At 43.6% G+C, this 27,868-nt stretch overlaps 1 long non-coding RNA gene across 1 annotated transcript in view; it reads right to left on the bottom strand.

Moving 5' to 3' along the window:
- Positions 1 to 236: 236 nt before the first annotated feature.
- LOC118166254 overlaps positions 237 to 27,868 on the bottom strand; it is a 31,833-nt gene continuing 4,201 nt past the window's right edge. The window contains exons 3-5 of the long non-coding RNA XR_004750405.1: positions 4,306 to 4,352; positions 3,234 to 3,334; positions 237 to 492 (exon numbers count right to left, since the gene is read on the bottom strand). This is a non-coding gene — a long non-coding RNA (uncharacterized LOC118166254). The remainder of the gene's footprint in view (positions 493 to 3,233; positions 3,335 to 4,305; positions 4,353 to 27,868) is intronic.

Here is a 27,868-nt window from a genome sequence, read left to right as displayed (position 1 = left end):
GCCTTTGAAAACAGAATGTGAAGATGTTTGCTCTTTTTTTTTCTTTTTTCTTTGTGGAAGCTTCGTGTACGTTTCTGAAATTGAAGCTCAGTTAAATTTGCAGCTCACTTTAACATGAACAAAACCCTAAGCTGACAAATTTGAGTAAATTGGAGAGAAATCTGGTCCTAAGGAGAGCTGCTTACTCCAGGTAGCGCCCTCTGATTCTGCACGGTGCCTGCTCTGACATTCTTACCAGCACTGCGATAAACTAAAGCCACACATGATAAAGTACCACGCTGATAAAGTAAAGCCACGTGTTAGCAGGACACTGCCCACATGAGCACACGGCACTAAAGGGTGCTATGAGGCCGTCACTGTTGCTATATAAAACATGCAAAGACTGTGTCCCTTCTTAAACGAACAAGCTTACAGGTCTGCTCCTTTTCTTCTTCAGAGGCAGGCTGCGTTTTCACAGATCCTTATGTTGTTGATTCTCCAGTCCGCTTTCACCTAAAAGCTGTCCAAAGCATTTACAGAAGAGATGAAGTCACGCAAGCCTGTACATTACAGAGCTATTTTACCACTGAGGTAAGGGGGCCTTGGTACCACACTCAGGGAGCAGCAAGCAGGGGCAGACAAAGAAAACCTGACATCAGGCTTAAAACTGCATCTTCAGAAAGCAGTTGATACTGCTGCTTTTACCTTGTTATATTAGCTTCCCCTGTAGCTTCCTCATTACAAGGGCATGGATTTTGTTAGCATCCTCAGCATGGCCTCTTGTCCCCTTCACTAACCAGCCTCTGATACCGACGTGCAGAGGGAGATGTGTGCTTACCCATCATCCTGGCACACGGGCCTCTTGCTCTATCCTGAATTTGTCTTTTATTTTCCTGCGTTCTCCACTTCCTTTAATTATAACGCAATAAAGCAGTCCCACCCTCATTACTAACGAAGGGACTCTTGATAAAGGACAAATCTGCAGTTAGCAGGCAGTTGCTGTAGGGAGGTACCTGTCTGCTTTAGACAGTGCCAGAATTAGGAGGCGCCTCAACAGCTTTGTGAGAAGGAGCAGAACTGCCCGTCGGCAGGGTATCACCGAGACAGCTTTGCTTTTCAGACCCAGGAGGCTCCCCATGCCGCTCTCTCAAGCCTGGCTCCCTGCCTACTGTCTCCCCATGCTCGTTAGGTGTTTGCTGGCTGAGACAGGTCTGATTCCTGTTTCTTCACCTCCGCACCTCTCTCGACCAGCCATTCCCGCTGAACTGGCTCCTTCTCTCTTGGGTTAATCTTTCAGTGTGCGTTGGAGCAATGGGGAGATCAGGGAGAAGGAGGGTGCTGTATGTGGAGTGGTCCAGCAGAATCCTGCCTCCTCCGAGGCTCCCTGGCCAGCACCTTACATCCTCACCCCCCTCGAAATGTTCTGAAGATTGATGAGCTTCAGAGGGGGCCCTGCCTCGCAGCTAACAGCAGACCAAGCATGGTAGGAATAAAGTATGTAGAGAGGCAGATACACATTATGCGGCGTGCCCGGCTATCTGTCAGGATATTTGCACAATTTCTCATAGGCAGCATTTACTCAGGAGCCACACTCATGAATTGCAAAGAGCTGTTATTGCAGGGCAACAAAGACACATCCCAAAGACCTCGAGCAGGAAGCAGTGAGATATTTGTCTGCATGTAGGGCTCTTACGGGCATGCTGGCCGAGACATTTGCCTGCTGCCGCAGGGCAGACGCTAGTAGAGAACGTTCTTATTGTGCCTCCTGTATTTCCCTGGATTTTATTTAGGGCCTGGTCCCACCCCGTGCCAGCAGGCAGCACAGTGCTGACTGACCTAGTGTCAGAGGGAAGCAGCATACGTGGCATGAGGAGGCCTTACAGGGTTAAACCACCGGGCTTTGGGCTCCTGCTAGCTGAGAGGGATTACTTCCCCGCTTGTTTCTTCTGTTTTCAATGTTCACTTGGCATTAGGAAATGGCTAGAATATACCTGAAATCTGGGGGCTGAGTTCAACCTTGGATGTTGTAATAGATGATAAAATAGTGATGCTGAACAATGGTACTGTGGGGAAGGCTAAACAGCTGCACATTAAGAAGATTCCAGTTTGTACTTTCTGCTTAGGATAACAGGAATTTTCAATCAGCTTGCTGCCCACATAAAATTCACAAGAGGAATGTACATTTCCCTAAATAAGAGAAGCAACCCTCACACGGAAAAAAAAGACTTCTCTCTAAGGGCTATTTCCATGGCAACTTCTAAATTCAAAGCTCAAGCTGTTTTGGCTGCAGGGATACTCAGAAAAGGAAACAAGATTGTTTGTTGTTGTTAATAATGGGAAATCATCATTGCCGTCCTCTCATGCAAAATAGGCTGGGTGGTTTTGTTTAAAACTTCCCCAAAGCCCTCAAAGTACAGGCATGAAAAATGTCACCCTGGCAGGTAAAAGACTGAGAAAGCTGAGAGTGACAACATAAGGCATTAGAACAGGAACGTAACAACGCTTTCCTCCCGTAGTTCGCAACCAGCATCCTAATGGTAGTGCTTTTTATCCCGCCGAGATTCGAAGCGGGTCACACATTATGTTACAGAAGCACATACAATTTTTATACACAAATAAGTGAATCTGCTTCCGCTGCAGTTCAGCGGGCATCGCAACACAGGGCAGTCTGTGAGCAACCGAAGGGAGAGATTTTGAATCAGGAAACAACTGCCCCCTGGAAGATGCACAAACACACGGACGCAGAGACCTCGCCAGGAGCTCTGTGTTTAGTTTTCAAGAGTTTATCCCTGCTGATTGAGGTAATGTAATCCCACGCAGGAAAAAGTACGAGATGGCCCTTAGTTAAAGATAGTGTATATGCAGAGAGGAAATGATGCACTGGCAACTTTCATTCAAAGGTCGAATGCAATAAACAAGTTCACGCATTTCTTAGCATTTGAAAACCTGACTCAGCAGGAGTCCCTGTACTGCTTTAATGGGGGAGATGGGAGGAAATGATTGCATCCCGTTGTCGTTTCTGAGGTACACTGTGTTCCCATGAACTCTGTGAAGTGCTGCGTGCATGTTTAAGGCCTTTCTGCGGTTGTTTTCCCCACCACAAGAAATAATAAAGTTAGTAGTTCGTTTGGCCTAATATTGCTGAGGTTGAATGTGTGGGTAAGCTAGAATTTGCCTTTGGGTAAATATAGCTTTGGGCTTAAAGTATCGCTTCAGTACTTTAAGAGTCCAGCCCACCACAGCGTATCACTCACCTCCGGCTGTCTTTTTAAGGGTGGTGGGGCTGCTTGGTGTTTTCTAGGTGATGCTCGTGGATTAGGTCCTGTGCAAATCAGGCAGCATTACACTTGCAGAGCTGAAACACAGCAGGGTAAAAGACAGATCTCAATTCACTGAGCAGCATTTGGAAAAGTCTCTAGTTCTCAACAGAAATTTCACTTAACATCTCTGAAAAGATGGGAATCTCTCTAACCAGGTATGCCAAAAAGCCAATTAAAAAGTGATGCATGAAAGGTAACCGACTGGCAAAGGTGATGAGTGCTGATGTCTTCGGCAGATTGGAACTCAACTGAACCTATGAAATCATTAATAAAGCATAAATGTGGAAGCTGTTATCTAATATTGAAACAAAAATTATCAGAAGGAAGATAATTTTGAGCAAGTGTTTCCAAAAGTCTGCATCACTGGACAGCCTCCCTCCACAATCCATGGCAAGACTCCAAAACACTGAGCAGGAACCAGCTTTTCTGTACAGTGAAGAATGCATTTTGGCGTCTTCAAGCAAGATACAAATACTGCTACAGCTTATCAGGATATTGGTCCAAAAGATAGCGCCCTAACTTCCTGCTCTTCAAAGGGGTCAATTAACAACAATTTTCGTCCTCACTGCAGTTAAGCAGAGGCTAGCCTTGCTTCAGACACAGTTCCCGTCCACAGAGCAAGTCAGAAGAAAAATCCACACACAGTCTGGTTTTATCTCTAGTTGAAAGATGAAGAGGTCACTGCCACTCCTGTGCTGCTATGGGGTCTCTGTAAAACTGCTTGTCTTCTGATCAGTCTTTACCGATTTGCAGCAATTACACCTAGGAGCCCTCTGGCAGCTGGTGATGCCTGTACTTTCTTTCCTTCTGCTTCTGAAATTCAATTTCTCACTTGTAATCAGGTACTGTGCCCAGCTCAGTCCCTCGCCTTCCACCCATGACCCTTCAGCTACTCTACAAGTCTCAGCACGAATGAAGCCTTGGTATCGGGATAGCCCTGGGCTTTTTGTGTCCCGCACTCTTTAGCCTTGCTAATAACTCTGCCGTTTTTAGTCGAAATGCCTACCCGTGTGAGAGATGTGCCATCTTCCAGCAGGAACCAGCGGCTGCTCCCTGCGGGAATAAAGGACAGAGGTGAGGAAGGTGGAGCTGCAAATGGTTTTCAATTAGTGGGTCCTTCTTTGTTGCTGCAGGGAGAGGGGATTAGAGGTGGGTCATGAGCCAAGAGATAAAACCTCCTGAAACAGGAGCTCGGCAGTGCCTTGGCGGGCAGCTGGTGGGCTGGGAGTGTTGGACTCTAGGTGCTTAGGGGTCGCGCCTTTCATTTTTTAAAAACAGAAGGGCAGAAGTGGTCCAAGCAGCTAGAGGAGGCTGTGGGCTCCCCACCATGGTACGGGGGTATCTCCTGGCCCTGCTGCTGGCCCTGCGAGGCAGCCCTGGGCACGCGGGGGAGTACTGCCACGGCTGGGCTGACAGCCTGCAGCGCTGGCACCACGGCTTCCAGTGCCCGGAGCGCTACGACAGCCCGGAGGCTGCCCTGTGCTGCGGGACCTGCACCTTGCGCTACTGCTGCTCAGCCAGGGAGGCCCGCCTGGACCAGGGACGGTGCCCCGGGGACCAGCAGCAGCAGCCCAGCCCCAGGCCCCCGGTGCCAGGTAAGTTGCCGTGCCCCTTGCAGATGGGAGGGCAGATCAGGTGTGCCGTCCTCTTTGCATCCCCTATAGCAAGCCTACCTTGGTGGCATCAAAATCATTTCTCAACTTCAGACCTCCAGGGCTATCCCCAGCTGGGTACACGCCGCTGCTGGGCCCTGGGGAGCTGGAAGCATTGCAGTCGAAGTGCTTGGAGACCTGTACAGGGCTTCTTGTGGTGCCTGCACGGGCCAGAGCCAGTCACTGACTTTCCCTGGGAAGACACGACAGCTTGGGGCTTTACTCAAGGTGTTTTTCTGTTGGTCCTACTCTTAAAAAAGCTTCCAAGCTGCTAACAGAGTAGTCTGGTAACACCTCTGGCGCTTTAGCACCAGTGGAGTATGTTTGTTGCTAACCAGTTTCAACCATAAATGAATGTGGCTGCCTCCAAGTAATGCATTTGACTTAATTTCTGGCTTGTAAGAATAGCTGTAGCCTCAGATCCCATACAAACCAATGGCAATTTTTATGTGTGTGTATATGTATAAAAATAAAACCTACAGTATACAGCTGTATGTTGTAGCTCTGTTCATCTTGCACAAGTGAACCGTAGCTGTGATGCTGAGTATTGGCTCACATGAATGCTGAATGTTGCAACGTTTCTTGCATGGGAACAAATGGCAGATGCTATAGGACTGACTCATCTGATGCCATGTATATCAGGCTTTTCCCAAGGCTGCCAGTTTCTGGTCTTTTTTGCTCTCCTCTAGCAAAACTTTAGAGTAAAATTGCCCTGACCTGCTCCCTGGTGCACACCTTAAGAACAACAGAATATAACCTACAATACCCCGTGAATGAAAGGCTGACTAACGTCACTCTTCCATTTTCAGTACCCATGTACCTGCCTTTCCTTCTTGTTGGATCTGTGTTTGTGGCATTTGTTGTTGGCGGTGCCTGTGTTGGAATTTGCTGCTGCAAGTGCTTAAAATCCCAGGATGAGGAGCAGCAAAGTGGACTTGCACCTGGTCAGACCTGGCTACTAGAACCCGATCTTCCTTCTCGCCTCTCCAGCTCCAGCTCTGCCACCAGAAGCTCCCTGAGTAGTGGCCCTCAGACCAGCAGCATCTGCATGACTCTAGCCCCATCTCTTCCTGTCGTTGGCTTGGCTGAAGAAGCTCGGTTCTCAAGTTCTCCACCTCCCAGTGGGCAGCTCTTGTACCCTTTACATGCCAGCCACAGAATGCCCCCTGACCACACCACGCTAACAACTCCAGCACCCTTCCTCAAAAGAACAATTTTCGGACACGGTGCCAACGCATGCCCTATCAGTGCCCCACTGGGTGACCAAGCGATGTACTCAGGAGGTCACGTCTGAGAAGACGACGCATCAGCGTACAGCTGGAGCTGGATTCTCCTTCACTATTAAAGAAACTTCTTTGGAACTGAAATGAGGACTTGCAAGTGTTTAAAGGCATTATGAAGTGCATCAGTCTTGGTTTTCCGTATTTCCGAAGATAACGTTTTTAGGCTCTTTGTTTTTAACCTGTATTATTTTTAATGCAATCGAAAAGGGTGGGATTCTGAGGACTTTGCCCCTGTTCAAGGAATGACCGAATCTGTAGAAATGTTTCACCCTTCCCCTAGGCCTTTCAAGCTGCCATACCGCACCCCAGGGGACATGTCAGAGGACTTGATTTCTGTTTCTGTAGCCGTGTCACTTCTCAGCATCTTCTGTTAGGACAGTGCAGTTACTGATTGTGGACACAGGAAGACTGTACTTTATCTGCACACTTCTATCAGTGAACTGATTCAAGATGGTAAAACACTGCCAGGGGTTTGCCTGCCCCTGATGAGCTAGGAGCAACTTCTAGCCCTAAATTCAGTAAAATGTGTGTTTAATACAGATACTGGGGGAAGGTAATAAAACAATGTATGTTTCCTCTCCTCTAATGGCCTGGTAGTCTTTTTTTTCTTTCCCCACATCATTGGCCATTTCAAAAGGATGAAGAATTTTAGGGAAAAGTAAACACAAAATGAGACCCCAGTCAGTCGGAGTCTTCAGTTTTCTGAGAACATGCTGGAGAAACTTGCCTGCTCTGACTCTTTGTTAAGATGCATGCTGCCTGACTGCAGCCATCCCCTTCACAGCAGGACGCTGATAGGAAGAAGTTGTCAAAATATACTACTCACTGCTGGAGCGTTTTAACACCTCCTCACAGCACAGAAACCCGAGTGGTTATACTGTGAAGGCATGCTAAAAGGCCTCCACAGGTGTTAGCGGTAAGAGCAGGGACCAAGGCTTAAAAATCTTCCTTGTATAAAAAGAAAATGCTAAAGCCTTGCCTGTGTTAGTAGTGCCTATCAAAGGGGAAGCTGGTACAGTAAAGATGTGTGGACACTTCACTTGTAAATCAAGGGGACTGATGCTCTCTGGCAAGGAATGTGTGACCTTAGACTACTTCATGCATATTTTACTGCAGAATTTTACTTCTTGCACTAGCGAGCAACATGTCCTACAGTCATGCTAAGCTCACATGTATCCTGCCACCCAAGTCTGTAGGGGCAAGCTGACATAGCGGGAGAACTTCCTGGCTTTTTCATGCGTGTGAATTAGAAATTCCACAATTTAACTGACCCAGGGCAGTGGCTTAAGCTTGCTTGCCCATTTCCTCTTGAAATTGGACTAAGAATATAAGCATGAAAATAAAATATCCTAAAAATAAAACCTTTCCCAAAATACTGAGTCTCAAGTGTTATCCGCTTGTCTTAGCTCTGAAAAAACAACCAGTTAAGGCTTCAGGAAACACTAGCTTGAACCTAAAAGCCAGTGTCCTTTTTACAGTAAGGGAAATGTCATTGGGATTTATTGATAACTATGCCAATACAAAGTACTGCAGCAGGAATGCTGATTTTTAAAGTTAGGTTTCAAACGTGTATTGCTCGAAGCACTTAGAAAATGGTTTCATTTTTTTCTAAAGTGCCTTGTTGTTTGCAGTTGGCTTAGGAAAATCTGCAGCGGAATGAAGTATTTTATCTGGTTAATGTCCCATTCTGACAGTACGCAACGGCAAAAACTCCAGGCAGTTCAGAGACAAATGAACAAGATATCCTTCCTGATGCTCTTTGTGCTGAGAGATACTCAGCCAGTTTTATCAGCCAGTGGTTGTTCTAGCACAGACTTTTCTGAACTAGAAAGGAAAAGGGATATGTGACCCGATAGGCAGTACACCTAAGCCTCAGACTGTAGTGCACATAGGCCTCACATTGACTTCAACAGAAATGGAAATCTCTCCAGGATGCAGCTCCAGGAGAAGGTTTTAAATTAAATAAGGGCAATAGCTTTCCGGATCCCATAAGGCAGAAAAGCATCAAGAGGTTCACTTGTAACTCTAAGGAATTAAAGAGAAGGAAGCTGATCAGAACTGAGGAACGCACAAGCTAAATGGCTCTGTGCATGCTGCCTTAATTGCTCCCTGGCTAGGATTAGCAGTGTGTTGGGAGTCAGCAAGCCTTCCTCTCCCCCACCTTCCCCTGGATGCTCTGTACCACAAAAACAGATGGAAAGCCTTTGCTGAGCACTCCCTGCCAAAGGTGGTTTGCATGGGAGCACAGGATTTTCTGGATCCCTTTCACAGCATTTTATACAAAATTAAGATTAACGCTTTCTGCAACAACACCACGTCAAATGTTTCAAGGGTTTGATGTTTCTTTTCAAGACTGCAACTTGGGGAAAGGGAAACCACGAAATAACGATGCGCTGCAGTCCAAGGGCTGAGGAGATATTTTTAAGAGGCATTTGCCTCATGTCTTCCACCAAGCACCACCGTAAACTCGGATTACCTTGGTCTTGATTAGCATCTGCATTAAAATCAGAGCAGCCCATGTAGACACTAAGGAAAAAGAACAGAGTATCTTTTATGTAAATGTTATCCCTTTACTAATTTGAGGGGCCTTGGTACCGAGTTGAGCACATCTTTAGATAGATGGGATATGTTCATGCTAATTCCCTTTTTCCTAGCTAAACTGCTTCTCCCCGTTGAAGCTAAAGAAGAGGTACTTAGCAGAGCTAATGGGCTACTTACCACCTATTGTACTGGGCGCTTTGCTTTGTTTGCTTAATGATGTCCCAATCCCATTCCCCTCGACTTCTAATTAAGAAATGATTTCGACTCTTTGCTCCTTAATCCTCAATAATGACACAGGTGATCTGAATTGTTCTCGGTGTATTCTCTCTGGATTTAGGAAGAAAGAATTTAGTAAGAGCTAAGAACTGAAAAGGTGAAGCTTTAGCCCTCAAGACAAGTTGGCTGAACTGAACGAACTGTGTCTGGCTGCTTTCCTACCGCCTTTGTCTGCATGTGGGCTAATTCCCTGCCTTTGTTTGAATAGTGGCTTTAATTTTCTTTAGCTTAATGTCTTCCTAACAGATCGGGGATAAACTAAACTGTGTTTTTTTTTTTTTTTTTTTTTTTTTTTTTCAGATTTTTAGACAAATTTAAACAAACTAGTTTAAAATAGGAAAATAGGACGGGTCTGCAAGTTGCATATAATCATGTCTCTGTAATATTCCTTTTCTTCTTTTTCTCACTGGATCAATACACAGAACTGGCCGATCCACTCTGTCCTACTGGAAAGCAAGAACAAAACAACTTAAAGAGTTTTTACTTCTAATTCTCTAAAGCCACGATTTTTAAGGTTTTGAGTAAAAAACAATCTCCCTTTCTGACCAGTTACTAACTATTTTCCTTGGCGAAAACTAAGCTACAGGGAAACTGTACAAGGACTTTCACTGTTCACCTCTTTCAAGGCCACGCAGTGCATTGACAGGACTCATTCTGGTAGTCCTGGCTCCATAGCTTCGTTAAGTCTCCTACTGGTATTAATGCATTAATTGAATTATTGCAATTAATATTGCAGTATTGCATACTAGGATTAATGCACTATAATGCATTTTGTTGGTTAAGAATGATGATGGATATTTGCCTTGCATTAAGAGGCAGATTTGCTTTTATTCGGCACAGCTGCATGGTTGTTGGTTTTTTTAACATAAAAATGGAGTTGAATGTTACTGATACTGTATGGTTTTTTATGTTTATGCCAAGTGCATCACAAAGATCTGCAACAATTCATTCCAATCAAGTCAATTCAACTTTGAGCTGCAACAAGAACCCCCTCTTATCCTTCTCGCAGAGCTACGCTGATTTGCTGTTCTTCAGGATCAGGTATTCTGGCAAACAGATCAGAAATCGTCACAATGCAAAAGCCCACCAAACCTACTGATTTCTGTGAGATCTCAAGCCAGGGAGAAGGTTTCCTCTTATGAAAGTTATACTGTTTCCTTATGTCCTTCCTTCAAATGAAGCTAATTACAATTAAGTTCAAAGGTGGAAATGGCATATATTTCTATGGCAGTGGAAAATGGCGTGTGTTTCTGTTACTCTGGAAGTGTTTGGATCGTCTTTCCGTCACCATCCCATATTGTATTGTGACTAGATCTTAATATAGTGGAATGGACAGTGTCGGTCAAAGCCTCACGTACTCGGAATTGCCTGCTGGAATCCCAGCAGCTTGATACAGATGCACAAGGGTGAAGGAGGTTCACAGGGAGAATGGGTGTCTGTAATGCAACGTGCTGGGGGACTGAGGAGCATGCAGAGACCTCCTCAGACTGGATGCACGTTGCCTGCATGGCCACTAGCACAGCGTCTGGCATGACAGTCAACGTGGTGCTGCACCAGACCTCACAAATGTGGAGGATGGGAGAAGTCTGCAGCCTCCGCCTGTTTCTGCTAAATCTATGCCTGCCTAGGAAAGAAAATAAATAAATAAAGATGATCCTTACGTATTTCTTCATATTTCTGGGGTCTCTGTAAGATGTAAAGCGTACCTATGAATGAGCACTCCTGCCAGTGCACTTTGTTTGTTCTCTAAATTAAATAAGCTCTCTTGAGCTGGAGCACTGGGGGAGGTTTCAGCCTGCACAAAGCACTGCCAGCTCGCTTCTCTCCCTTTGATGCGTGATGGCTAACACAGTAGCCTGGCTGCTGACAAGCCTCAGCAATCCAGGCCATGATTGCTTAACCAGAAATAGATGACAGCAGCCTGGCACTCCTGGGTTCAGATGCAGAAAGAATTTGGAAATATGCTTCTTTTCCTACCTAAGAAACATGGCATGGAGCTGCATGTGCTGGCCTACCTACCTACCTATATGCCTGATGTCTGCCTGCATGCTTTCATGTTGATGGGCACGTTGATTTTGCTGGAGTATCTTTTCTCTTAAGCCCCTAATAGTCATTATTTTTACTGTCAAATTATTTCCAATAGTTCTCAGCCATTCTCTGTTTATAAGGGGCAGGAATGGGCTTTATGGGGGCCAAGGAGAGATCTATCCCCCATCATGCTAGAGTCTAATATTTGTTCCCTGATCCTGGTTTATGACAAGGATCAGAACCCAGCTCACAGGTGTTTGTGGTTCAAAGCACCAAGACTACTGCTTTTACAAGTGAATGATGACGTCTCAGTATGACACTTTTGCATGTGTAGATGAAAATACAGTAAGTTCTCCTAGCCTTTTTTTTTTTTCTTTTTAATTTGTCAGGCAAAATTTGTGAAGAGTAAGGTGACAATGAATTTGGTGGGCACTCTGGAAGCTGAAGTGCAGAATCCTGTAGTCCATTCTTATACTTCACTCATCTTTACTCTGATGGAAGCCTAAGGAACTTGATTCTGGATCCAGGACCTCTCTATGGTTGGCACAAGACCAGGTCCTTGCCCATAGGTGCCCAGCGATGTCACTTCCAACAACATTTTACAAATACAAGCGTACCACCAAGTGGCAAAGTGCTTCCAGTATAGATGTAGTTGTACTGACAAACGTACATTTTGTACCAATTAAATTACCTGTAAGGACAAATCGAGCTCAAGAACAGCTGCACAGGATATTTTCTTATTACATCTCCATAAGGGAATAGAATTGCTTGCTAGGGCACTCAGACACTGTCATGATTTTGTCTAACATAGAAATGCCAGAAAAAGCCCATAACGCAGACAAGAAGAGAGATGTATGTCACTTCATTACTTTCATGGACTGTGGCAGGCTTACTTAATTTCCCTGGTCCCTTCAGTCAAAGGGATATCTGATCCAAATGGATTTGGAGGTTTGGAGAAACTGGGATTCAATTTTACACTTAGCAGAATATACAATGCGGACAATTTAGGATTTCTCTGCACCACATCTTTGGGTTCCACTTATTAAAAACAGTCACAAGGGCCACATATATATTATCCCTCTCCTCTAGTGGGGTTCTATAAGCAAGCCACTAAGGATGCAAGTCTATGGTCATGTGTATGTGGGAAAAATTTAAGTTCTACTCTCAGTATACCAAAACCACTGGTAAGTAGTCTGTCAGCAGCAGAAACTAATGAAGCTGGGCTTCCTGTAGGGTTGCCTTGTGTTTATATGGTCTGATGCTTAATAAGGTGAAAAATGAGTGAAGCTTGGCTACTCATGGCAGCTCACTTTCCCATGCTGTGACATCCTGGGTGAGTCCTACAGATTACCTCTCTCTGGGAGATTTAACAGGATTTGCCTCTTCCACCTGGATTCCTACTTTCATTAAACTTGCAAGAACTTCATATCTTCGAGGTGTCAGCTCCTGTATCATATATGCACAACCTGATCGTGTCTTTCCAACACAAATTTAAGGGTTTTGTTGTTATTTTTTTCCCCTGATCCCTCATTTTCTGAATGTGAGTATCACACTGTAAGGATCTTGAGCTGGCTATTATACAAAAGTTGTGTGTCCACTCCCACTGGAAGCACGCGAGGCTTTCCTGTATTAAATGTGTGGGAAGCCGCAGCTGGGAACAGCTTTCTGTTACAACCATTAAGCTGTTTGCAGCGTTTATATTACCAGTATAACAGACAGGGAGATCAAATCAGAGAGATTAAGGCCTAATTCTCCTAGAGCGGTCCATTAATACTTGAGGGTTTTGATTTTGGGGAGTCCAGGTTGAAAAATTGCAAACTGAATTGCAGAGGCACCCAAGGCAGGCAGGTACAGTAGGAGCAAACGGGAGCAGAAGGTGTTCCGGCCTTCTGAGTCACCCTGTGGGCACCTCAATGTGTGTGTTGCAGAGCCTCCCAAACCAGGTTTTGCTTAAGAAACTCGGCCTTGAATGGCCTTTAATCATAGTTCCAGCTACACTTCACCCATTCAGACAACTTCACCCAGTTACAGAGGCTGTGGTTCGATTTTAATGTCAGATATATGAAGGACTAGGTAATCTGGCAGCGTAACTTTGATGGAATGAGGCAGAACAACACAATCACGCGTTTTATCAGACTAGCCAAGGCATACGCTCAGGTGTCTGTGCAGCCTTTGTGGTTTGTGTTTGCTTTCTGCCAGCTCTGTAAAGATAAATGATGTCTTGTATGTCATAAAATCTGCTGAGAAATCTACTATACAATGTTTTTAAAACAGACTCAAACTAAACGCTGTCTGCACTAGTTCAAAGCTTTGTTCCACACGTCATCAGAGCTTTTGATCAGGTACGATGTGCCAAAAAATAACAGATTTACCACTGGTAGAACTACAGGCTTAAGTTATCAAATGAATGTGTGCCCTGCGAGAGAAGCCCTGCACAGGGCTTTACAAACTGTATTGTTGATTTTAGTAAAAATAAACCTGATCACTATGAACATTTTTCTAAGTACTGTAATCAAAACCAATTTATAATGGAATTTGGTATGCAGTGGCAACAGCCACAGTTGGAATTCATGAAACCTCAAAGCTTCCACCCAAGCTTTTCCAATGGCAATGAGTTTCTGCAGGGGATTAACTGAATAAATTGGATAAGAGACTCGTACAGTGAGTAGGAGAAACTGAACTTGTGGGAGTTTATTTTCCTCGCACTCGTTAGGGAGCAATGATCAGATTTCTGAAAGCAAAACCACTGTGGCTCAAATAGCATGGGTAACTTACAAACTGATATTGCACCAGGGAGGAAAAGTAAATGCAAGACTGCATAGTTGACCCTGCTTTGTAAGCTGGCCTTTAACCCACGAGACCTTCAGCAGAACCTGGGGGGGATTTCTCTTGCCCTGCTTAATAGCTTTATGCTTTGCTTTCACTAAAAGAGCTGTTTCTGCCAAGACGCTCATTTCTTACAGTTTCTTAAGCCACATGATCAAGAGTGAAAATGTCTGATCTGTACACTTTGGTGGAGCTAAGTAGTTCCAGAAAAATATGATCTAAACAGTCAATTCACAAGCAGCAGTAGTCCCCTGAGGAACATTTTTAGGGAGGCTCTCTGTGTATGGCTTTTAGCAGAACTTGAGTCAGAAAGGCTACCAGCACGATCCACACATACAACCTCAATGTTCTCTTAGTGAGATTGGACAGAGAGTGATAATCTGCCAAAGACTTTGGCTCTACCCTGAGCAAGGTTTTTACATCGATAATAAAGTCTCTGAGGAATGGTGACTGAATTCAGAGGACAAGTACAGTAGTTCAGGATGGCTGTATGCAGACGAGTATAATAGGATCTGCAATGTGAGTGTGAGTGTTCAGGACTTACCTCCAAAACCAGCGGTAACTCTAAAAAGGAATCACCTTACCTATCAGAACAGCTGTTGAAAATGTGCTGGGGGGCACTAACTCAGCACTAGCAGCATATGTGAAAGCAGAACAGGGCTGTTGAGCTCAAACGAGGAGGTTGAGTAGAAGAGTATCTTTATGGCTTAGCCACCTTACATACCCGTGTTCTCAGGAGAAGTGATGGGATCGCCAATCAAATCGTAGCTGAACCTTGTAGAGATGGCGAATCTGACAAAGACGCTGGATGCTTTATCTAGAAAATTTTAAGATGTTATTCTTTTCAACAAGCTGTGTCTCAGTGATCCCTGTGCTTTACTTTTCTTCTATGATTTTTCCATTGATAAAATTTACGAATTTAATGACCTTGTGCCAACTTTCAGACTATAGTTTACACAGGAGTGGAAATATGGCATTATTAGTTGAAGAAATGTATCCACGTATACTCAGGAACAGACACGGCACTCTGGAGGCAGCTGTCAAGCAGACAGGGAGAGGGGTGCAGGCTGTGCAGCATCTCTTCTGTCACACGACAGACAGAATTTGCTATGCCAGGCAGTAGTTTTATACAGTTTTCAGCATTCCTTTCCTAAATCTCCTCTATCATTCAAATCAGCATATTGTTTTCAACATATCTGACTTAATTTTGAAACGATGGCATGTAAATATATGGCATATTATAGCTCTTGGAATTCCAGGGCTTTTCAGATCTCATTCTCTGAATCACTTGGCTTACAAAAACAGGCCCTGAAATCCAACATAAAAGAGAATCCAGATACACAGACTGGAAGCTATTGAAATAAACAGATGGATGGTTTTGATTCCCTCCAGAAGAGAACAGATGTGGTTGCATGCATAAACATATGCATTTACCCAAATTAAACATAATACTCATTTTATGTTTATCTCATAGCTTATCTCAAGGACATGAATTAAATACCTTATTGATGCTTCGTATGCTGTAGGTCAGCATGCTCTGGCTTTCGGACTAGCTTCTGCAATAACAAAGTTACCAAAAAACTGCAATCCTGGCTGTGAGACAGCACCTTCAGGTAGGTACAATTCATTTGCCATGTTTTTAAAAAGCCAAGTCAAACCAAAATAACCTGACACAATTAAGATCTGGCAAAGAAACATTTTCAGTACAGACATCAGCTATGTAACTTTAGTCGGAGCACTACTTCTGAAAGATGATGGCTGGACAACATCCTTGGGACTTCTTTTAACAATCAAAGCGATGAGGATAGTACTTTATGCACAGGTCCTTATTTTTTCTTTCCCCTGTATGAATATGAAACTATAGTAATCAATCTCTGGTTAGAAAAATGCTATGCATAAAAACAGATGAATTGGTGGAAATACACACCCAGGGTAAAGTTACACTTTGCTATGCCTCTCTGAAAACAGCCTAATTCAGGCAGGGATTACAAAATTCATTACCATTTAGTTTCCCGTCTGCAACTCATATTGTGAAATTTTTGAGCTTCCTGATAACTTTCATTGTCATCCTAAGAGCTTGCTTTTGTGAAGCCTGCTTGTGCTTAAAAAACTCGAGTTGGTTATTCATCCTCATGCATCTAGAAGCATGTGAGAATCAGGCAGGGATTGTTAGCTGCGGAAAACAGCTTTCTTCTGTTTCGTTGGACAGAACAAACCCCCTTATTTTTAATGTTTTAGATTCTCTCTGGTAAATCAATACGATTTCCTGAACCTTCTGTAGCTGTCTGTAGACTTGTCTGTGATACACAAAGACCGGACCCTTCTGTATTAAGATTAATATGTTTTTTATGTGAATGGCAACATTTCTAGAGGAAAAGAAGGTCCACCTTTACATTACAGTTCCTTTCTGTGTGGAAGGTTGCACAACAATTCCCAACAAGCAGCTGATTTTATCATGTGTGAGGTGGGGGATTGGACTAGATGATTTCCAAGGCCCCTTCCAGTCCCTAACATTCTGTGATTCTGTGGTAACTCTGCTTTTCACTGATGGTAACAGACTCATTTCTCATTTCACAGACTAGCTCTTTGGCTACCCATGAATGATGTGCATGCCTCTTGCTAAGGTAGCTCTAAAATCATCAGGTACCATCATCTGCTGCATGCAGATATTGCTGCAACTAATTATTGCAGTTCTAAATCTTTGCCACACTCGATAACACCAGAAACATTCAATACCTCTATTACTGCCCTGTGATACTAGTCTTACACCCTTTGGATGTCTCCTTCCATCCCAGGGGATCACTGACCTCTGCTGGGGGACCTCTCTGGGCTTTTGCCTCCATCCCTTTTGCTTCTCCAGCCTGGTTCCCCCTGACCCTGCCTGCATGGCTTCCCTGCTCCAGCAGTGAAGGGTCAGCCCTGCTCCCGCACTGTTTTCTCTAGTCACTGGACCGAACACCCTTCCCTTTCTCCTTCGGGAAGAAGGAGACCTTGTGCCCAGGTGAAAAGCCCTGTATCACTTCCAAACTGTGTGCACCCACCTGTTTTGTAGAAATAGCGCTGCAAAAGAGAAGCGTTAAAAATTATCACCTGTTACCGGACCACAAAGCACCGCAATCAGGTTCCAGATTTTGGCTCCTGGGGACCAACAAGAGGTGTTTAGTGGCTTAACTACCCAACACAGGATGAAATGAGAAAGTAGGTTTTGTTAAACTCCCTTTAAAAAAGCCACAGAGCTTCCCAGAGGAATCTGAATCTTGGTGTTGTAGGCAAACATCTGCTAGAGAACACCAGCCTCTAAACCCCCTTGCTCACCAGTCTGCATCTGTCTCCTTCCTGCCCAAACGGTGCCATTATACATACATACATATTTTTTTTCCAATATCTCAGTACAATCCTCAAAGGGGCTTCACTACAACGAAGAACAAAATGAATCATTTCTGCTCCGATTCAGTGCTGAAGGATGTCACGGCAAAATAAAAGGCAGATCGCACAGAGCTATCTTCTCATCTGCAGAACGGTGGGGATGTGTATAGCGGTGAGAGATCACATCAGTGTCTGTTAATAACGTGGACTGCCGGCTTTATGTGGCTGCAGTTACAGCAGCTAGCACAGGAGAATGCAGGATGCGTTCTGCAGACTTCATCTCGGGCTGATCACTGCTTGTGAGTGGAAATTCTCTACAGATTTTCTGCCAACCTGCTTCTGGGCACACACTCAGTGATTATTTCTGCAGGTGCTGCTCGAAATGATGCAATTTAACCGTGTGTTATACTCTTTTCCTCTACACTTGTTCTGGAGGAAAAGAATGTCAATGCACTGCTAATCTAACCAGTCACATCGGCTTGTTGCGATGAGGGGTGCTGAAAAGATCTTAAAGGAAAGGGAAATTTCCAGCAGTAGCTGGCACCCCCCCAGCTGGTGAAAGGCAGTCTCGGCATTACCAGGATGCACTGATCAGCTAGATGGGTGGCTTCTATTATTCTGAGATAAATCACACACCGTCCCTCATTTCCGATCAAAGAAGAATTCAGGAGTGAAGACAACCCTCCAGCCACCCTGAAGTACACAGAAGTTCCACTAGGTGACAACAACAGAGCTGGCTGTTATAAAGGCAACCGCATTTATTTCAGTATCACAACCACAAGAAATAAAAGCAGAGGTCCCGTATGTACAAAAAGCATTTTGGCAAACAGGGTGTGATACTTCTCCTGAGCTATAAGTCATTTCTCCTCACTGGTTCCCCGGCTTCTTTTGCCGAATAAATGATCCCAACTGATTCCCCTGCTCCAGATGATCTGTCCGAACAAATAATCTTTTCATTTATTTTTCCCTTGCCTAGGAGGAAATTTTTCTTTTCAATTAAAAGATGGTTGCATGGGAATACCGGTCAATGGTCTATGAAATGAGACAAAGAGAGAAACCCTTTGTTGCTAACTCAGGTACAGATTTATCCAGAGCCATCGTGGGTTTATCCTCTCAGTAACAGCCGTTTCACAGAACACAGAGGGAGCAACGTCGTTCTCACCTGAGTGTGTATGTGCGTTAATTCTTTCTACTGGAAAGAATCAAAACTGTTCATCTATGCGTCACAGCTCCTACAATGGCATCACCTAATGGAAATGTATCCCCTTTTATTTGGAAAGCATCCCCATTTTGGGAGGGATGAGACTATTTTTGCACTATAAGGATCTGACTAGGCTCAGTGGATGTGCTGCTGCTATCTGTGAAGCGCCCATCCATCTACAAATTCGTTTCCACATAAGCCACCATCTTCTTTGACAAAGAAAACAGAACTGTGTGATGCCAGGCATATTTGGGCAATGTCCTAAAAAGACGCTGAGCCGTGTTCCACTATGGTCCCAAAAAGAGCTGAGCTGGCACAAGCAGGAGGTGGAGCAGAGCTGGGAAGGAGCTGCAAGGCACGAGAATGGAACTGCGTAAGCAGGCAGAGCCAACAAAACCCGTGCGTTGACAAACTACAGGCACTTTAGGTAAGTCTGAAGTTAAACTTAGAGACAAATCTGTTCCTCCAGATCTTGTAGCACACCTAACACTTGCATGGTGCTAAGAGTGGAGGGGTCCAGGTTCCCTTTGCCTCTGATGCTAGATAATAATTACATACAAGGCAGAACTCAAAACTTAGGAATAAAAACAATCTATTCTGAGCTCAGATCAGTCCCATGTGGTTGGCAACATGCTTCTTCCACAGGTGACAGCTAATCAAAAGCATTTAGCTATTTGAGGCACCATTTTTTAACATAATAAAGGAACATGAGTGTCAGAAAGAGCAGAACAACCACCTCCTGAAAACAGGGTCTGTTCAAAACACCTCTAGGTAGCAGCCTAGAAACACGTCCAAAGTCACTGCTGCAAGAGATCTCTCTGCTCATGTGGAGATCTTCTCCCTGATGGCAACACTTAGGGGTTTTTACCTTACCTGCATACTGCTGATGAATTTATAAGCAGGTGCAGACAGCTTGATGGCCCTTCTCTTTTCATCCTACCTATTCTTATTCATATAATTGTATAATCCTTATTTGAAACTCCCTAAGCTATTTGCCTCAATAATACAAGTTTTATTCATACTCTGGGGTTTGAAGAAACAGAGCATAGCGTCTCCTGCAAGAAAAATCCAAATGATGTTTCTTTGTGGCTGGAATTTAATCTATTCTAAGTGGTGCCTCTGTTCCCTAGTGCTTTGCTTACCGGAGGTGAGCTCTCTGGCGCTGAAAATAGAAGATATTTTAGCATTTATGTGCGAGTGCGTGCATGCAGGAATGCAAATCTGCAAAAGTTCCAGAGTTCATCTAAAATGCTAACAGAATTACAAGCTCCCAGCCTACAGGGCTTCCCACCTGAAGAACATGTGGTGCTCATTGCTCCTTCCCAAACGCAAGAAATGCAGTTATAGTTACATCTCTTCTTCCCCTGGTCGGCAGAGAGGTCTTAATTGTCTATGTCATTATGCAAAATAAGAAAAAAAGGCCTCCAGTGTTATTGTGAGGGTGTTGCTTACGTTGTTGATCTCTAGAGGAATTAGTTCCAGATGTGGGGGCAGTCCTCTCAGTGCTTTTTAAATGTGTAAATATCTCAGGCGTAACTTTACCTCTAATTTGACAGCGAGGTACACTGTCTTGCATATACAAGAAGGAAGGAGACGAAACCTTTCGGCTCCCTCAGGCATATAGCAGTGAACAGAAATAAAACCAGGAGAAACCTGCCACAACTTCCACAAAAAAAGAAAAAAGAAAAAAAGAAAAGAAAAAGAACATGGCACACCAATAGCAAGCTGTCCTATGAGCAGCAGGGGCAGCTCTGGAGAGGAAATTGTTCAGAAGAGACCTGCACTCTTCTGTTCCTCTTCAGAACATGCAATAGTACGGCTGTGCCATCCCAGGGGTTACCTACCAGCCTGAGCATCACGAGTCCTTCTGTGTGTACAATGGCATTTGTGTAACATCAAGTATTGAACTGCTTCTATTCAAAGAGTGCTCTAAATGAAACCACTTTCCAGGCAGTCTCATCTGACAACCCAGCTTGTTTGACAACCCAGAGTTTGCTTCTGTGGGCTACCAAGTGACTCTGGGCAAGCTGGTTTTTTCCTGCATCTCCTCTCCATTCAGGCAAATGAGCACACCACCACCCAGCTCTCCCTTACAGTTAGGCATTTTAACTCCTTCACCTTTTAAAGTAAAATCATTTAAAAATCCCTCTGTATGAGCTCCCCCAGATATTCTCATAGTCAAGGCTTTGGGCAGCTCTGTACTACGCGGCTCTGCCCACAGCAGGACGTAACTCCTTCAGCCATCACAAGACCAACTGCTGGTAGGTCACTCGCAGCAGAACGACAACGCTGAGAAACGCAGAACCCAATCTTGCAAAATCTGCAGTAGAAGCTGCAAACGTTACAACATGTGCGTGAGGAAAGCAGGGAAATAAACGAGGAAAATTTCCATCCCAAAGATCAGATTATTCCTGAAATTTACACAAGTGAGCAGGGGCTGGGAAGGTTACACAGATCCCCCTGCATCTGTGTAAATCATCAGCTCTCCTGAGGCTGGCAAAGCACTGTAGAAGCACCCGATTTCCTTCAGAGAGGATCCTGCACGTTGAGAACTGGGAAGTATGTTTACCCAATAACAGTCTGAGGTGAATTTTACATCCCTCAGGAGGCTCCAGCTGCATAATTGCAAATACTTATTATTTTATCTGAACCTCATAACTCTAACTTGCAGTGATTAAAATGAAATTCCCATCTCAGATACGCAGGAACAAAAGTCTTAATACCTCCTGCTAAATCTTGGTACCACATTCAGCTACCTTAGTAACCTGTTTAAAAAATTAAAAACATCTGTAATCACATTATCATCCAGCCAAAGGGCTGAAATTTCCCTAGGGGAAATATTGGCTTAGAGAGAAATTTTGCTTAAAAATGAAGCTTGTATCATCAGAATGTAAAATCCTAATCAAAGAAAGCAACAGTGTGCCGTAAAACCTAGCTGTAGAAGGGATATAAACAATGTTGTTAATACATTGCACTTAATAAAAACATGTACATTCAAGTCACAGCGTTAAAATTTGGATATGACAAAATACGGGGTTGCTCAGATGTGGAGTTTTACTTTAGCACGTTGAAGAAGTCTGATCAGAACTGATTCTGGCTTTCAAGCACCCTAAAACATGGAATGTTTTATGTATACAGAGAGAAATTACCCGAGATGCAGGGATGTCCTGGCAGCAGAGGACAGGACAAGGAGCATAGTGGCAGGGCTGTAAATCCTGCTCTGTTCCTGGCATTTATGGATGTAGGAGAACTCTAATCTCCCCAGCACCATCCACGGCTCTGTAAATCAGGTCACTTTGGATGTGCTGCTATTCAAGAGCTTGCACTGCTACATTAATCTGCTTAGACTCCTGCTTGCCCTAAGACCTAAGTCATTTGCCTTTTTTAGCCCTAAAACTGGCTCCTGCAGTCTGGTACTTTGCTCCCGCACCTCCTTTGTGCTTGGTATCTGCAGAAGTTAGTTGAAACCTCTACTGCGTATTTTTACATGAGACCACACGTCTGGGACGCAGCACAGACAGTAGGATGTGATGGAGGACTGTTGTTGCCAGTGTTTAAAGGAGTATCATCATAATTAAGCTGTTCTAAAACAACATCCAAGTTTCCAGAGCACCTGATAGGACTGATATTTACTTTGCCTTTTATCACCGATACTTGGCATTTTCATTTTCAACTAGAAGATCCCCTGACAGTTTTATTTTCCTTTTTACTGTACTTTTATTTTGTTATAGGCCGGTATCTGATACTCATTATCTTAAAGCAAAAGCGCTATCTGATTTCAATGCAGACTGGTATCCTGAAGGGATGGCAAATTGCTTTAGGAGATTAATAATGCAATCCAAAATAACTACCTATAGGTTTTGTATCTGTACTACGACTTCCCCATCTCATTCTCCTCCTGTTTAGCCCAGGCTATGTGCAATGTTGGAATAACAAGAAATACTGCTGTAGCTTCTATTTACTGCTGTGAAGAGATGACTATGTGAAGAGCTGAGAAAAACTACTGAAAGGGTGGAAAAGCTTATCTGAGATTGGCCAGCATAAAAATGGAAATTTATTCCAAGCTGACAGATAATTTGACACGTAGGAGCACAGGAACCTAAGAAAGAGCCTGAGGAACTCTATCTGCAGCTAAACAAGGTCTTGAATTATGTCCCTTTGATAAAGTCACCTGTCACTGCCCGCTATCCAGGTAAAATCTGAAGGAGTTGAAAACTTCAGCCAAGTTACTGACAAGTCCCAAGAGAGTTGCATGTCAACACAGCACAGAAAGATGCTCTTAAATCTCCAAATACTTGAATTGATCGTCACCCGTATGATTTGTTCATTACCAGAGGCATTCAAAGTTGATGGGAGCTCATGTTCCACCATCTATGGAGGAAATAGGGGCTTCTTAAATTATGGGGGTAATTCCTTCTCCTGCTCTTGCAAAATTTGCCAAACACTCTTTTGAAGATGTTGCTTGAATGGTACCTGGAAGTTTAACACCCTTCTCCATCCAAAATCGGGTAAATTCCAAGAGCCTAGGCTGTGCTCAGTCTGTACTGAGAGAGGATAGCCACCATCTATCTCTTTATATCTCATGTGTGGCAATGGCCGTTGTGGTACCACACAGCTCATGAACACCAATGCACACGTGGATGTCTTTTTGGGCTGGGACATGCTGCAGAGTCCCATAAGGCGAGTACTGCAGGCACATAAGCTACAGCACTCTTAATATCCAAACACGCACCTGCAAGCACAGATGTCTAAGAAAAAAGTTGTAAGATACTATGGAAGTTCTGTAATAAAAACGAGGAAATGATTGTCAAATTGTCCTCACAAATAATACGACCATTAATTTACAATCAACAGGATTACTCACTATCCTTCCACGACAATCACTGAATAAATTATTTTCTTGTCTACCCAAAACCTTTAAAATGAGGTGAGATCAGATGCAAATGAAGAGGAAATTGCCATTCCAAGGACAGATTTTATTATTTTCAGCCCCTGACAACAAATACATTACTGGTCATATATAAAAAAGCCCTGCCCGCTGAACAGCAGAATAATAAAACTGCAAACTTAATTAGCACCTGAAGCCATTGGAATCTCTACCCAGAAGCAACACTTAATTTGTAACGTGCCATGACTCAGTCAATGTCTTTATATTTATAACTAAAAGACACTGAAATGCGTTTGTAGTACTAACACTGACTACATGACTGTAGCAGTGGCAAGAGGCGTGGGAGGAATATCAGGTCTGATAGGCTCATGTAGGTAAGGAATGAATTAGAGGAAAGCGTTTCAGAGGTAGCTGCAAAGATCATGATTGCCAGCAGCAGCGGTGTGTGCAGAAACATCTGTCCAAACCTGTCAGTCAGCAGGGGAAACCGGAGCATTGGCACATCTTACATGGACACTGCACTCCAAAGTAATAGCTGTAATTGCAATAAGAAAGGTTCCCCGGTCAAACTTTCAATGTTACTTCTGGGCAAAGACCCCAGTACTGAAAAAGATAAAGATCTTTTTCAATTCTTGAATTATTTCCATCTGTACACCAAGTAGAAAGCATTCACAGCAACTTGGCAAAAATACCACTTTTAAAACAAAAAGGAAAGGTTGAGTTAGTGCTGGAAATTGTTAGCATTGCTGGAGACAGCCAGCAAATTCTGCGCTTGTCATCAACACCAGCACTGAGCGGGAAGCCTCTGTGCCAGCCCTCGCTACCTGCAATCTCCTCCCACTGTTCTTTAACCCCTCTGTTGCCCTTTGCCCAGAGGGAGCAAACCAGCCCTACCTTCCTGCAGGTCCTCGGCAGGAATCCCCCACCAGGAAGGCAGTTAGTGGCTGTCCGTAACACAAGCCGTGCGGGGTGCTTCGCTGCAGTATGAGCGCGTTCTTCAAGGCCAGTTCTGAGCTGGCCCATCTCTTGCTGCAGCTATCAGGCCAACAGTGACAGTCTTCCCATGCAGTCACAATGGTTTCCTAATTCACGGGTTGAATTCATCGTGTGCATCTGTCTGCTGGGCATTACACTCACACTGCCAACTTGTTTAGCTGCTTTTGCTGAGACACTATTGCGTTATAAGGATTTTAAAGTGATACTGTTACGAAGAGGAGTTGAACCAGCAACCAACCTAGAAAGGGTCTACAACCCCAAACTGTGCTCCACTGGCTCATCGAGCTGCAGGAAGAGCTGCTGTGGGAAGTCAGAAATCAGAGAGCACCCCTCAGCCCTTATAATTCTAACCTGAAATCGGGATTTCTTTCAAACAGTCCAGCAGCGGAAGCAATTTGTAGGAGATAACTGAAATTTTACTAAGGATCTGTCAGGAAGATTAGGACATCTGCAAGACTAAAGGCAAACCCCAGAGCAGTTCAGGTGGAAAGCAGCTCTAAGCCTGTCCTTCTGCGAGCCCTGCCAGCCGGATCAGTAACTGGGCGAGCAGATCCATCGCAAGGCTTGGACTCTGCCAGGAAGGCAGCTAGGGATATAGATCAGTTTCTTCAGCTGGCACATCGCAGCAGCCAGCTAAAGGGATTTTGTCAATATTTCATTTATTTGTGAGGGATGAAAATAAGGTTTAAGGAGCTTTGAACTTTTAACAAAGACCCCTATAGCTCCTGGCACTGTATCAGCCTAGATCAAAGTCACTTTTTTATTTTTGTTTAGATACCCACACCTGCTCTTTTGTTTAATGCTCCCTGATGCTGCAAAGGACCAAAACGATAATAAGACACTGCTGTAAGGACAAGCAATTCTTTTCAGGCAGAGTACATTCAAACACACGTAAGGGCTCCTGTTACGCGCTAATGGTGCCACAGTTTCACTCTCTCATCTTACTCTGTCAACTTTGTAGCTGAATTATGGCTTTAATATCTTGGTCTCTGTTCTGACTATGATTTGTTCTTTGTTGTTTTTCTGAACTGCACTTCAGAGCAATACATTGTCAGAGACACTTCAGCTGGTTATAACAGAGCATTGCAAACTGAAAATCTCTTCACTGCTATTCATACAAATTATGTATGGATATGAGCGTACCTGATCTAAATGTGTTCAGAACTCGGAAACCTTTCAGAGCATGAGTGCAAATTCCTAATAGAATATATGTCTTTACATTCATTTATTTTATTATTTTATTTTATTATTATTAAAAGCAGCAGCACATTGCCGTGTAATGCTTTTCCCACTTCATGTATTTTCATCACAACCTCCATTCAAAATGCAGCCTCCATCCTTACAGTTATTTTACTTTAAGTATTTCATGATTGATACACAAAAGACAACACTGGATGAATGTAACCCTCATTTCATAAATGCTCCTCAAGGGACTACATATGCTTAATACATGAAGAAGTACACAGCAGGTCAGTCTAAATTATTATTCATAACTATGAGGGGACTATAAATGCACATTTCTTTTCAAAATTCAGGGTCAATCTAACAGAGTTTTTAATTTGAGCTATCACGGGAGTCAGCTGATGATCAAGGAATAAAGGATTTGAAAGCTCAGGGCCTCATAACTTCTTACTGGTTCCTTATTTCGAAGGATTCATAGAGGTAAATAGGTGCAGGGAACAATAGTGGGTAATTCCAGTTAACACAGAACAAAAGAAGGGCAAAAGGGACTGAAACCTGGCAAGAAGCTGACAGACCATCCAAACCCCTCAGTTCTGCTGGATAAGTAACTTTCCCCATCTGAATCCATCTATGGACTGTGCAGATAACACGGGGACAAAAAAAAATGCCTTCCACTGAATCAAGCTCAACACGCCTTCCAACGTACCTATTCAGACCTGATAGACCCCGAATTCCTTTCCATATATCAGCCCTGAACCACAGACCTGCCAGGCAGCACCACTCCTTTCCTTCACCAACATTTTGATAATGACCGGTGTGTTGTAACGATTCAGGAGATTCATTTGCTAACAGGATGGGATTTGCAAGCAAAGACTGCCAGGCTCTCAAGTCTACAATACAACACGTACTGCGGTGTGAAGATACCTGATCCAATTCTGATCTAGTTGTGGAGAGCTAAACCCTTAGAAGTTGAAAGGGAAAGTAACTAAGGATAGATGTTTTTACAGCTCTCCAGCTTAAGGATAATTTTCAAAAGCATATGGAATTGAGGTAACTGAAATAGAATACTTTAATGACACAGCCCGTTAGGTTATTAGGGAGATCAGTCAGTTTGTTTTAGTTGCTTTTAATTATCTTCTGTGGAGTTGTTCTGGTTTTATACTGGTGTAATTAAACTTATCACATCCCAAGCTGCTTAATTTCCTTAAAGATTCTGTTTACCTGTTTTTAATTTTATGAGAACTTTAACTTCCAGGTGTTTAAACCAACAATTAAAAAAGAGAAGACCCTCTCAGACTGAAGAGGAATCAATTCAGAATACATTTTAAGTTTATGAGTGTTCATTTTCTTCTACTAGCATTTCCCCCAGTCACTAGTCTCAAGCAAGATATCCTGAGATTTTTAATCATACAAACACCATAATTTTGAAATAGCTATAGGCTTCTTCTTTTTGTTGCTTAAGATTCAACAGAGGATACATCATAAATGGGGCTTTAAGAAAAAACAATTCGATTATTCTAGCTAGCTGGGACAATGACTGCCACCATGAAAATAAAATGATTGCCATTAAATCGAGAACTTAATTAGAATCACATCAATAGGTTCATTTTCTGCTGGGGACTTGGTCTACTGGCATGGCACAGAATGATTTACTCGAGAGTACAGCCAAGTCTGGAGTCGCTGAATACTTCTGATAGTCAAGCTGCCTGGAAGAAGCTCGGTAGTTGAAGAAGGTTCATGGGCACTGCTTCTGGTAGCTAGAGATGAGCTAGCAACTCCCACCTAGAGAAATCTGGCTTATGCCCACATATGGAGTCAGCAAGAATCAAACTCTAATTTTCCTCCATAATCCAAGCAGACACAGAGCCTCCAGATGACTGTATCAAACACAAAGATACAATCTTTGCTTTTCCCTTCCTTTTTCATTATAGAGTGCCCTCTATCCCCAAACTCTGATAGCAAAGATCAGCGTGATACCAAATGGAGAGGATTATGGTCTGCCTACGCTCAGTTTCTGTAACAGAGAGAGAATAAATCTCTCTAGCTGACATAACGAGACATTAACTGCATTTGCCTGTAGTTGTGAGATACTCTTTAGTTATTCTGGAAATCCTCTTTCATACAGAGGCTGGAAATCCCCTGTGTACGTCATCATTTAACCTGTCTGCCAGACTCAATGTCACCTTCCTACTGTCTATCTCCTCCCCCTGCAGCTGGTTCAGCAACAGAAAAGGTGCATAATGATTTCATAAACACCCAGCAGCGAGCTCACTGAATTTGAGAAAATAGTTTAAGACTTAAGTCCTGATCCGTACATACCTGAGAATGCC

The sequence above is a fragment of the Oxyura jamaicensis genome, chromosome 4 (assembly GCF_011077185.1).
Source record: "Oxyura jamaicensis isolate SHBP4307 breed ruddy duck chromosome 4, BPBGC_Ojam_1.0, whole genome shotgun sequence".
NCBI classification, from domain to species: domain Eukaryota; kingdom Metazoa; phylum Chordata; class Aves; order Anseriformes; family Anatidae; genus Oxyura; species Oxyura jamaicensis.
Note: the sequence above shows the minus strand (reverse complement) of the source record. Positions and strands in the feature narration are given on the sequence as shown.